Here is a 12,353-nt window from a genome sequence, read left to right as displayed (position 1 = left end):
TTGGACTGCCTGAGAAGCGGGTGCCCCAGAGCTGGAGACCACACCACATGTGCAGACATGCAGAGAAAGAGCCCAAGTGTGTCAGAGGTGTGTGTGTGCATGTGTGTGTGTGCATGTGTGTGTGTGACATGCACGCACATTTGTTTATTTAAAAAATGATCAACTAGAAGTTATCCAATGGCTTCAAATTTCTTCTGAAATACCATGAATTTCTGATCTGTTATATCCAGAATTTCAAATACCACATAGCAGACCGCACTCTGTCTGGGCCCAGGGAAGCAACATGAGGGCTGGCCTGGCCCTGAAGGACAGAAGTCAGCCCGCGGAGTGAGAGTGGCTTTCAGAGGGGCTGCTCCAGACCGCCCAGCCCCGAAGGGAGGGCCACAATGGCAGGTGGCCGCCCCGGTCTAGTCCCAAGTCACCAGGCAGAGCTGAGGACAGTCCCGTAGGCCCAGGCCGGCTCACCGTGCGGCAGCACACACACGGGCTCCTGAACCGCACCCCTCGGACCTCCGGCCTCGACCTGTGCACACACACTTCTCAGCCCTCCTCTTCGCCGCCTGCTCTCCACGTCCGCAATACGAGAAGATGACTACACACCCTGTTGTCAACTTAAACCTCGCTTACTATTCAAGATTAGCAAGTATTTTCTAAAATCATAAAAACTCAGTTAACTACCATCCACCAAAAGCTATCGGTGCTTTTTCCTTATGCAGGCCTTACACACAATGCATTTTAAAACAATTATACAATTTTCTTCATCTACATAAAGCACTGCGTGTGACACTTTGAACACTGCAGCAACTTCGGGACCACCCTACAAAGGCTCTGTAGTGAGCTCTCGTCTCACAGTCATCGGACTTCCTCCTCAGCCTCTCCCTCCTCCCTGCTCTCTCCTCTCACAACCCCCTTTCCCTCTCCCTCTCCCTACGAATGTCCGGTCAGTCTCCACCTTATGACGTCCCCCTCGCCCTCATCATCACTTCATCTGTTCCACTTTCTGACCCGCAGCCTCCGCTCCGGCTCTCTCCTCTCTGCAACATTAGCGTGCCCGCTCTTACCACCGGGGCCCCCGCTAAAAATACACCCAGGCACGGGGGCATCTGGGCTCCCAGAAGGCCACGGCCACCAGCAGAGTGTTAGACTTCCCAAATCTCCGAATGTTGGAAGGTGTCTCCGCTGGTGACAGTTTGCCATCTGCTGCTGCAGAGAGGGCTTGAAATTTTTATATCGTTGCTGTTTTTGTTTTCTTTCCCTCCCACCATCATGAAAGAGCTGACTCAGTTTTCTACAGGATGTGCCACTGGTCTGAAAAACAGAAACACTAAGTTTAACATACACACCTCTACATACATAAACATACACATACATGTATCATGTTTATAGCTTCACTCAACAGCGAAAGTTGATGTAATACTTTATAAAAAGAGTAAGATATAAAGCCTCTGTCCCTACAACAGAAAACCTACCTAATACTCTTAGAATTCTTAAGTATTTATGTGTTTAATATGATTTTTAAAAATCAATTAGAACACTCTTATTCTGCTTGTTGGGAGGCAGGGAATTCCCAGAGCACGACTGCCACTGATGGAATGTCACAAGTGCTCAGCTGTCCAGCTTCTACAGCAGCTGCAGGTGCGCCCCGAGTTCAGAGGGCAAAGTGCAAAGGCTGAGACTTCGAGCGCTCCCCGGCCAGAGAGCAGAGTTGCGGGGCGCAGCCACAACAGTGCCTTTACATTCCACCAGGCTGATGAACACACAGAATTTTCATAATTTTTATTGCTGTACTCCACGGCTGAATGATTGTCAGGCCAGTGCCACAGTACAGGTTCCATTTGAATGACATATGGCTTCAGTCAACCAAAGAGATGTTACAGCATTAAACAACACGCACGGACAGAACAGGAATGCAAAATGCCAAGTTAGCGCTTGCAGAAGCAGACCCACCAGCGTGCAGCTGTCCTTGGATGAGGCTCCGTGTGCCCCTTTCCGGGCCCTCGCGGCACCAGGGCACGGTGCTGCAGGCTGGTGCCATGCGGACACGCCACGTGGAGTCTGTAGTGGGAAGCGCTGGGGCGGGCCAAGCTCCAGCCCTGCCCGGAGAGCGCCGCGTCCTCTGTGAGCCGGCATCACCTCCAGTTTGCCCATCAGCTTCCGTAACTCCACCTTCATAGATGAGTCCCACTCCTGCCTCCTCACTGGGCGGGCTTCCTGATGGCCAGCCGCTGTGCAAGTAATCGCAGGTGGCACCGCCTGCCCCACCCACGAGCACTCCTGCGGCAGGCACGTGCAGTGTGTGGTCCGTCAGCAGCGTGGGGAACACCTGTCCGTCCTCTGGCCGCAGGTGAGGAACCCTCTCCCAGTATCAGTATAATCCCTCAACCTAGGAGTCTGGCAGGAGGCTGCGATATGGAGACTTATAATTTTATATGTAAAATTTTTGTTTTACTTTCTCCTGTAGCTCCTAAAACCCATGGAATTTCTAAGTGAAGAGAGCCAGAAAGATTCTTTTATGTTAATGAGGCAACTTTCAGAACTCCAGGAAGGATGGGGGCTGGTTGCCTGGACAACCAACCATGTGACTAAAGGGGTGGACCTCTGGGTCCCACCCTCACACCACGACCTCCGGAGGAGAGGGCGCTGGAGGTTGAATCAATTGCCAAGTGCCAATGATGTAATCAACTGTGCCTACGTATTGAATTCTCCTTAAAAACCCGAAAGCACAGAGGTCACCGAGGTCAGAGGGCCCGGAGAGCATGGGATCCACCCTGTCCCCGTACCTTATCCTGAGCATCTCTCCCATCGGCTGGTCCCGAGTTCCAGTCTTGTATACCAGTCTTGTATAATCAGCGGTGCTTTATTACAGAAAATGTTTCTCGGAGTTCTGTGGGCTGCTCTAGCAAACTAACTGAACCCAAGGAGGCTGTCCTTAGAAACTCTGGATCTATACAGCCGGCTGGTCAGAGCAAACCGAGAGCCTAGATCTGTGACTGGCACCTGAAGTGAGGTGAGCAGGCTGTCTGTGGGACCTTCGGCTCTGATCCTACGTCCAGGGAGATCATGGCAGAACTGAGTTAAACGGCAGGATACTCACCTGGTGTCGAGACTCGCTTGGTCGTGCAGGAAAAACCAAACACATGGGACCCAGTGTCAGAATTGGAGAAGCCAGCTCTGTCTCCTAATAAAGAGGCTAAAAAGCCAGACACCTGCTTTCCCAAACTCACTAGCAACAAAGGTCTGGGCCTGTGACCCAGGATCGACCCCTCGAATGCACATGGCATGGCCTCTGGCTCACCTGGGAGCACACAGGAGCAACAGGAGGGACAGTCCTGGGAAAACCACCTGACTCTGGGTGTGCGTCACCCGTGTGAGTGAGCAGGACACCAGCGGGGTGGCGGTGGCGGACAGGCTGCGGCTCTGCACACACAGTGATGGGAGCTGCCCTCTCTGCCCTCGTGACCTGGTTCTGGCATCATCCTCCCCACAGTGCGGTCCCCCTCGTGCCTGCCCTTGCTGCCGGCCCACTTCTTCAGTCGCCCTGGCAATTCCGTAACTTCCCAATAGCCGGTCTATACTTCCATTTCTGCTGGGCTCAGCCAGACTGGGTTTCCACTGTTTACAACTAAGAGTTCTGGCCGAGACCGGTGGTTTCAGAGATGACAGGGCAGGTAAGTAGGGACACTACAGGACAACTTCAAACTGTGCGGGCGAGCAGAGCGAAAACAAAAGACGACGGGACACGCAGATATCATGACACAGATGATGAAGGACAGTCACTGGTCAAGTCTGCAGGACAAGAGCAAGACGAGAACCAAGTCCCTCAAAAGATTCTAGTAACTGAGCAGAAGTGAGGAACGAACATGGTGGTGTGGGAAGGCACACGGACACACGGGTCAAGGCTGCAGACAGAGCGAGACACAGGCGGTTCCAATGTACGGAGTGACGATCACAAGCTCAACAGTGGGTAAATTCAGAATCAACCGAAAACCTGAATACAGAAAGAGAAGCGTTCACTTGAGTCCAAGTTGAATAAATGGGAGGGGGACCAGTGGGTAAGGAAGAGCTCAGAGAGAAAATAACGTCTGAAGCAAACAGGAGGGAAGACAGATGAGTCACTTCAGGCAGGGGAGAGCAGCGTGAGAGCCCCTGGGGAAACCCTGCACGGGGGTCCCCACACCGCAGACGCACGGGGCCGGCGCACGGGCCGGGGGGCGCTGGCAGCAGACAGCCCGAGAGGAAGACAGGAGGCAGTCAGAGGGCCCTGCCACCAGGCTGACAGGAATTCACTGAAGAACTGTATGCAGGGAGGAACATATTAGACTTAGTTTATTTTAGCAAGATTACTCTGAAAGCTCCAGGTGAAGGAATAAAAAGCTGTAACTCAGGGGTCCCCAAACTGCGGCCCCCTGAGGCCATTTATCCGGCCCCCGCCGCACTTCCGGAAGGGGCACCTCTTTCATTGGTGGTCAGTGAGAGGAGCATAGTTCCCATTGAAATACTGGTCAGTTGGTTGATTTAAATTTACTTGTTCTTTATTTTAAATATTGTATTTGTTCTCGTTTTGTTTTGTTTTTTACTTTAAAATAAGATCTGTGCAGTGTGCATAGGGATTTGTTCATAGTTTTTTTTATAGTCTGGCCCTCCAATGGTCTGAGGGACAGTGAACTGGCCCCCTGTGTAAAAAGTTTGGGGACCCCTGCTGTAACTGGTTCTTAAAAATGTGGGAGTCATAGATACGCTGAGAACACAGTGATCAGGAAAATGCAAGTAAATGCATACAGGACAGTCTCAATATTCCATTCCAAAGCATGCACAGCCTCCGTAAGCCCACCTGTGAACACGCGGGACCTCACAGGGAGAATGACCCAGGCGCAGGAGAAGCAAGTGGCAAGGTCACTAGGGTGAGAAAGGACATAGTGCTGCCCCTGCGGGTTAAGGCAAGGGACTCGACTCGGCAGAGGCTGTGAAGAGAGAGAACAGAGGTCTGATGCAGCCACAGGCATCAGTTGCCAGCTGCGCGTGGGGACTGAGGGAGGATCGCCAGAGGTGACTTCCGGATGGATGACTTCAGTGACCAAGCAGTGCCATGATTTTATGAGAGCTAATGGGGGACTGGGGGAAAGACAAGCCAACAGGCTCCTCAGAGCTGAGTTTCCAGACACAACTGGGTGGAAACCCCCAGCTGGTGATCAAAAATCAGTCTCAAACTAACCAGGCGGCCATCCAGGGCAGAGTCACTGGACCAACATGGAACGGCAGCGGCCACATGAGACACTAGACTTGTGGCTGGGTCAAGAGGATATGAGCCAGGCCAGGGACCACAAGGAGCCGGCACTCAACATGAAGCCCACAGGCCAGAAAGGCCTTGGGTTCGGTCAGAACATCACCCTAATCTGTGCATGGGAGTTACCTGCCTGGCCACTTCAGTGCTATCTACGTTAAAAAAATACAGAATCTACATAAACCCCTTTAAAACACTCAGTTCAGTGGGCATCGGTACAATAAGGAAATCAACAGTATGAACCAGATACAGCTCTCTACCTTCTCAGAGCCCTGACTTCAAAAATAGTGGGTGCAAGTAAAATTCTTCAAAGCATGCTTTTAAGTCCCCGTTGAATTTGGAATATTAAACAGTGGACTTCAGCAACACTAAAAATGGAGCAAGAATTTTCAGCCTCTTTCAGGAAACCAATTCTTTCAGCAGAAGTCTTTAGCATGTTATATAAACACGTTACTCTGAGAAATGGACAACACAGAAGATCTCCTCACATTTGCTACAATTGTTAGCCAAAACGTATCATTCCTGTAATCACCAACAGAGCTGCAGTAAAACCTCTATAATACTGAACAACAACAAAACAGGGCAGTTAGCCACCCTTCCATCAAGAAAAAGAAAACATTCCCAGTAAGGACAGCTTTCCTTGGGGCTTCTTTTTTTCCTAAAGAACTTGCCTTGAACAATAGCTCACTGGCAAAAGCATGATACTGTTTAAATTTTGGCAGAGCCTGGCGTCTGAACTTTGTGAGGAGAAGTCGGTGGAGAAACACTGGAACAATTTTAAAGTTCTGCGATTCTCACACTGAAACTGAAGTGTATGAAATTAAAATGACGAAAACATTAATCCAGAACAGAACTCAGCCGGTCACGTACCTCCTTTCCACCTCACTCAGCTTCTGTCACTGAGCGGTAGGAGTGCGAGATGTACACAGACAGAGGCCGACGGCACTGGATTAACAATCTCCGCGGCTCTGAAATCTGACCGCCCAGCACACACACACAATCATTTCCTAAGAAACGAAAGCATTCTTTCCTTCTACATAATGGTTTTCTGCCACAAAACACACTGTAGAGCGAGGGTACTGAATACCAATTTAATGAAGGAATGAGGGAACAATAAATAAATGGTTATTGGTCTCAAATATTTACCTAGATACTAGTCTTGATCTACCTAACCAAATAGACGATCTGAAGATGCGCTTTCGAAGTCCACTGTAAATTTTAGGTGAAAGGAGACATTTTATGTCGATGACACTCAAATAGTTAGCTGGAGCCATCCTACTTCACACCACAGCGGTGTGGCTCCCGCCGTCACAAACCCGAAGGAGCAGACTACTCAAATGACCCCAGCAACATTCCACATGATGTGTCCGTGACGTGACGAAATACACTAAACGCACAATCTAGAACCCGTGACAAGCTCCAGGAAGGACAGTGAAGCTGAGCTTTTAGGAGTGTCCAGAGATTCAACAGACAAACAGTTACGTAAAAAGTTACATATTATTAATGGCGCAATAAATGATGTGGGGCATATATTTCGAGGAACGGGTTTGTGCAGAGGGGAATGAGGGACAGGACAGGAAACGTTGAGAGGGTGCGTGATCCCGTGAAAGGGAGATGTGGCACTGAACCCCGTGTTAGAGGTCTCGAAGGATTCTCCAACAAGGAACAGGAGGAGGAGACGGAATTCCATCCTGAAGGTCCACAAGATACTGGTCACCAGACCCACACACTAGGCCTCGAGCCACACGGTTTTGCTCTCTCCACCACCCGATGGGGCAGCGAGCACCAAGCTCATGTCACAGACAGGAGACCAAGGCTGCCCACGTCCGTGATTTCCACATCACACACCTAGTATCTACACGAGTTGCACAGGAAGCCTGCAATACCTGAGGCCGGGCCCCCACTCTAACTCACGGAGATGAAATAAACTCGAGAAGTTAACCACACAGGAAACGAGGGCACAATCAAGCATGACTCTGGCACTGCCCCCAAGGGACTGGGCACAGGGTGGTCTTCAAAGAAATGAACAGATCAGATGGAAAAGTGGCTGTTTTTGAGGCGGCCTGAGAAACAGCTGAGGGCTGGAGTCGAAGAGCCAGGGGCCCAGCCTTTGGGAGAGGCAGCTGAGGGCTGGAGTCGAGGAGCCAGGGGCCCAGCCTTTGGGAGAGGCAGCTGAGGGCTGGAGTCGAGGAGCCAGGGGCCCAGCCTCTGGAGAGAGGCAGCTGAGGGCTGGAGTCGAAGAGCCAGGGGCCCAGCCTCTGGAAGAGGCAGCTGAGGGCTGGAGTCGAGGAGCCAGGGGCCCAGCCTCTGGGAGAGGCAGCTGAGGCCAGCACGCCCGAGACTATCAACAGAGGACTGGACAGACGCACCACGACGAGACCAGGCTTACCCAACAGACCACTGGGCAAACACATCCACATGAAGAAAAATCCTCCAAGTATGACAGTAAAGCACTGTACAAGATTCCACTGCATCTGCTAAATCATTCGTACTGTACATCATGGCTCTAAGCTGCAAACCAGCTGTAAAGACACAGATGATACCACACCAGGGGGACTGTGGGTCTCTAATGTACATTCTACCTCTTCACTGATGCAGAATCCTGCTTTCACTTATCCTAGAAATCACTCATTCTTCCTTTCAAAAATCAGTCTCTAATTTTTAGTCCAAAGTTCACAGAGATATTCATGTCTAAATTTTCAAGTTTAAAATAATAAACTGTTAGTTACCCTCTTCTCAAAATATGGTAATTTCTTTACAAAAGATATTTTTTAAGAGAAAACTAGTCACTAATTATGAAATCTGTCAGTAGGAGTTGAACTATATTATACAATTATAGTCACAGAAAATTCTATACAAGTGGCCTTACCCAGAATTTTCTAATCATTAATCTTCAGGCTGCACCCTGGCCGGTTGGCTCAGTGTTAGAGCGTTGGCCCAGTGTATGGATTTCCCTGGTTCTATTCCCAGTCAAGGCACAAGCTAGCATCTGCTTCTCCACCCCTCCCCCTCCCTTCTTTCTATCTCTCTCCTCCCCTCCTGCAGCCATGGCTCAGTTGGAGCAAGTTGGCCCCAGGCACTGAGGATGGCTCCATAGCCTCACCTTAGGCGCTAAGAAGAGCTCAGTTGTTGAGCAATGGAACAACAGCCCTAGATGGACAGAGCATCACCCAGTAGGGAGCCTGTGGTGTAACCCCAGTCAGGGCACATGTGGAAATCTATCTCTCTGCCTCCTCATTTCTCACTTAAGAAAAGCAAAAATAAAAATAAATCTTCAGGCTGGTTTTAACTACACGAAACTAAAGAGCCTCTGCTCAGCAAAGGAAACCACCAATAAACTGAAAAGGCAACCTACTGAATAGGAGAATGTATCAGCAAGCCTAATTTCTGATACGGGGTTAATATCCAAAATATAGAAAGAACTCATACAACTCAATAGCAAAAAAGCAAATAATACAATTAAAAATGAGCAAAGGACCTGAATGGAAATCCTTCCAACTTAGATATGCAAATGACCAGTAGATACATGAAAAAGTGCTCATCATCACTAATCATCATGGAAATGCAATCAAACCCACAATGAGGTGTATCGCCTTATACCTGTAAGGATTCCTACTATCAAAAAGACATGACGTAACAAATGCTGGCAAGGGCGTGAGAGAAGTGGACCCATATACATTGTTGATGAGAATGTAAGGTAGCGCAGCCACTACGGAAAACAATATGGCAGTGCCTCAAAAAATTAATAACTACCACGGGGTTCAACAATCCCACTGCTGAGTACACAGCTGAAGAAAATAAAATCAGGATCTTGAAGAAATATCTGCACCCCCAATTCCATTGCAGCTTTATTTTCACAATAGCCAAATATGAAAACAGTGTAAATGTCCTTTGATGAATGAGTGGATAAAAAATTTACACACACACAGTAGAATATTATTCAACCATTAAAGAAAAAAGGAGGAGAAATCTTGCCATGTGTGACAACATGGATGAGCTTGGAAGCAGAATGAGCAAGACAGAGAAGACAAATCCTGTGTGATATCACTTCTACACGACTCTAAAAAGAAAGCAAAAGCCAGTTTCATAGAGACAGGCTAGACTGTGGTGGCCAGGGGCTGGAGAGGGGATGAATAGAAGGTACACCCTTTCAGTTATAGAAGTATCTAGTCCTGAGCCCTAGAGACTAGTTTACAACACAGCAGTGCAAACTGGAAGTTCCTGAAGGTCGATTATACACCTTCTCAACTCACAGACACACAAGTCAGTCATGTAAGGCAAAGGACGCAGTAATTATCTTGACCTTGGTAATCTTTCCATAATGTATCTGTATCTCAAACCACCACACTAGACACTCTAAATGTATACAATTACAATTGTCAATTATCCCTCAATGAAGCTGAGGGGGAAGAGTACTGAAGTGAGAGAATTAAAAAAAAGAAACATGAACTGCCTGCCTGGTGTGGTCATGCCCCCCTGGAGCTCGGCTTACAGTTGCGGGAAAATCGGCGGAAGGAGGAAGGAGGAAGGAAGAACCAGCAAGACTTCGCTAAGCAGAGCAGACTCGGAGCACGAGGAGCCCGTCCAGCACCCGGTAAGAATGGGGAGATGCGCGGGAGTTCCAGGCAAGAAACAGCATGTGGAAACACAAAGAGCCAAGAAACGAGAGGGTGTAAAAATAACCACACCAGCCAGTGTGGAACTGCGGAACAACATGGTAATGGCAGTTGAGAGGGACTTATGTGGACCTGTTACTTCCTAAATGCCAATTTCCCCTCACTCAGCCTTCTAAAAGCTCCATCTTGCTGAACAGAAATTGTCAATGATTGTTGTTTATCAAGCCATAAAACAAGACAGACTGGGAACTGTTGGGTTAATCAGATCTTCTGTGATTCCAAGAAAGAATGAAATGGGGGGAAAAGTATTTATTATGCTCTTAGTACCAAGTCCTAGGCTACTTGCTCTTACACATGAACTCTCATTAGTAATCATGACTCTCTTAAAAAGGAGGAAATTATAGACTAAGTAGCTTGCTCAAGATCACTTACCTTGAGAACCATCTGTTGTTTAAATCAGGTTCCTTTTATTCCCCATAGAACCTACTCTGCCCTCCCCCTAATACAGGACTTCAGGATTATAGTGTATATCTCATTTATCATTTTTTAAATAAAAAAAAATTGGAGAAAAACACAAAAAAACTAAGTTTTCAACTACACATATGCCATTCAAACACCAAGAAGCCATCAGGAAAAAAGCCCATGTGGTTCCTCCGGGGGGAAAAAGAAGGAACTGTAACTTTTTTCCTGTAACTCACAGTGAGCCCAGTCCCAAGTGGCCTGGGAGGTACTGGCGTCACACATGGGACACTACACGGGCACAATGCTGTCTCATACGCTCACATCAAAGATGAGATGACAAACATGCTAGCTATCCCTGTAGTCACACAGTGTCCCAATTATTCCAAGCAGGTAAGAAAAAGATGTCCTCAAACCATAAGAATACGTCCTTCCACATGGCACTTTAAAAAAAGAAATCACAAAAGCAGGATAAAACAGTCATCAAGAACAACGTCAGTTAGGTCAAGATTCTAGTCTTGGCTCTGCCAATAATTACGTGATCTTGACCAATTTAACCACTCTAAGAAAGTCTCAGCTCCCTACTGAGTCAGGTCTTCTCCACTACAACCTACATAATGTTCAAGAAGGTTGTCCAACAGATCTAATTTCCATTCTACCACAGACAATTTTTTAATATTATTCGTTGCATAAGTAAACCAGACCATTCAGTAGGGTTCCCTCAACATTCTATCACTACCTTCATTTAACAAACATTTATTCAACATCTACATAATCAGGCACTATGCCAGCTAGGTGCTGGTAAAGTCCAGTGACAAATAAGACAAGCTCTCCGAAGTCACACTTTTCTACGTCACAGCTATACGGGTGTACTTATAAGGAAGCCAGGCTGCGCAGCCAAGACAGACTAGGAAGGCGGTCTTAGTTTCAACCTACTTGTATATCTTCATCAACTGATAGTCTTTCTTCTTCCGGATAATGACAGGGGAGAAGGAAATCACTTTGATTCCAGTTACAAAGCTTAAAGAGTATCATTACTGAAAGGCATGGTGCTAGGAAATCCACAGATTCTAGATTACACAAAACAAAACTGATAATCATAAATATAAAACAGGTTCAGACTTTATGATGGCTGTTTGTTAGATGTTAGGAAATTTTTTAATAAGAATCATTAAACATTGTTACAAGAGAGGGATAGGTTTAGTAGAATATTCTAACTCAAGTCAGGAGAACAATGTGACAGGTTTTGAAAATATATATTTAAACATATATATAATGTTCAAACAATATACTTAGCAGCTCTTTTCCCAATTTATGGAAATATATGCCACCATTTTAAGTACATACTACTTAAAAAGTATTTCTATTTCCCCAGCAAAACCCAGAATCTACATTTTTCACCAGAAGTTCTAAGTTACCACGCAGATTCAGTCTTTGACAGGATTTAATTCAAAGTAAGCTCTTCAATACACAGCCACTAAACCAAAGAAACTTTTAAAACTATAGATATATAAACAGCAATGAATGAAATTTAACCTAGATAATTTGTAAAATGGCAAATATAGCCTAAGTCCAGAAGTTGGGACATTTCCAGGTGTCCTTGGCCTCTGACAAAAGGTTGGAGGCATTTCATTCAAGGTCAGGCAGGGTCTATCTAAAAACAGCCATCAGAACGCCAACTGGAGGTCCCTGCGAGAGTACCGTGGCTTTTTTTTTTTTTTTTTTTTTTTTGGTGACAGGAAGGGAGAGAGATGAGAAGCATCAATTCTTCCTTGCAGCACCTTAGTTACTCATTGATTAATTTCTCATATGTGCCTTGACTGGGGGTGGGGGTGGGGGGGGGCTACAGCAGACTGGGTAACTCCTTGCTCAAGCCAGCGATCTTGGGCTCAATCAAGCTGGTGAGCTTTGGCTCAAACCAAATGAGCCTGCGCTCAAGCTGGCGACCTCGGGGTCGCGAACCTGGGTCTTCGGCGTCCCAGTCAGACGCTTTATCC

At 47.3% G+C, this 12,353-nt stretch overlaps 1 protein-coding gene across 4 annotated transcripts in view; it reads right to left on the bottom strand.

The window, feature by feature from the left end:
* ARID1B (AT-rich interaction domain 1B) overlaps positions 1-12,353 on the bottom strand; it is a 429,020-nt gene that overhangs the window by 316,601 nt on the left and 100,066 nt on the right. The window lies entirely within an intron of this gene.

This window comes from Saccopteryx bilineata, chromosome 12, assembly GCF_036850765.1.
Source record: "Saccopteryx bilineata isolate mSacBil1 chromosome 12, mSacBil1_pri_phased_curated, whole genome shotgun sequence".
NCBI classification, from domain to species: Eukaryota; Metazoa; Chordata; class Mammalia; order Chiroptera; family Emballonuridae; genus Saccopteryx; species Saccopteryx bilineata.
The sequence above is the reverse complement of the archived record's forward strand: the minus strand, read 5'-3'. Positions and strand labels throughout refer to the sequence as shown.